At 35.8% G+C, this 271-nt stretch overlaps 1 protein-coding gene across 1 annotated transcript in view; it reads left to right on the top strand.

Annotated features, from left to right (window-relative positions):
- Positions 1-271, top strand: part of LOC117104924 (T-complex protein 1 subunit beta-like) — an 11,324-nt gene that overhangs the window by 4,474 nt on the left and 6,579 nt on the right. The window lies entirely within an intron of this gene.

Genomic DNA, 271 nt, shown 5'->3' with positions numbered 1-271 from the left:
TCTCAGTCAGAATCAGTTTTTTAACAAATTTGAAATAATTCCTGTGAAATATTATATTCACAAGTGTCAATACTAGCAACGGAAAATATCATGTCGGCCGTTTTTATGTGTGATAACAGAACCTAAATCGAGGTAAGGCTAGGCGTAGCCTAGCAGCATTGGATAGGCTAATGTTTTCGGCGCCTACGATATTTCTTCTCACGACCTATCGCAAAATCAACATGAAAAATTCATCCGCATTTATTTTTTGTGTGGAACACAAAAAATCAAA

Source organism: Anneissia japonica, unplaced genomic scaffold (genome assembly GCF_011630105.1).
Source record: "Anneissia japonica isolate Jap-2015-1 unplaced genomic scaffold, ASM1163010v1 scaffold287834_len5846547_cov211, whole genome shotgun sequence".
Classification (NCBI taxonomy): Eukaryota; Metazoa; Echinodermata; class Crinoidea; order Comatulida; family Comatulidae; genus Anneissia; species Anneissia japonica.
Note: the sequence above shows the minus strand (reverse complement) of the source record. Positions and strands in the feature narration are given on the sequence as shown.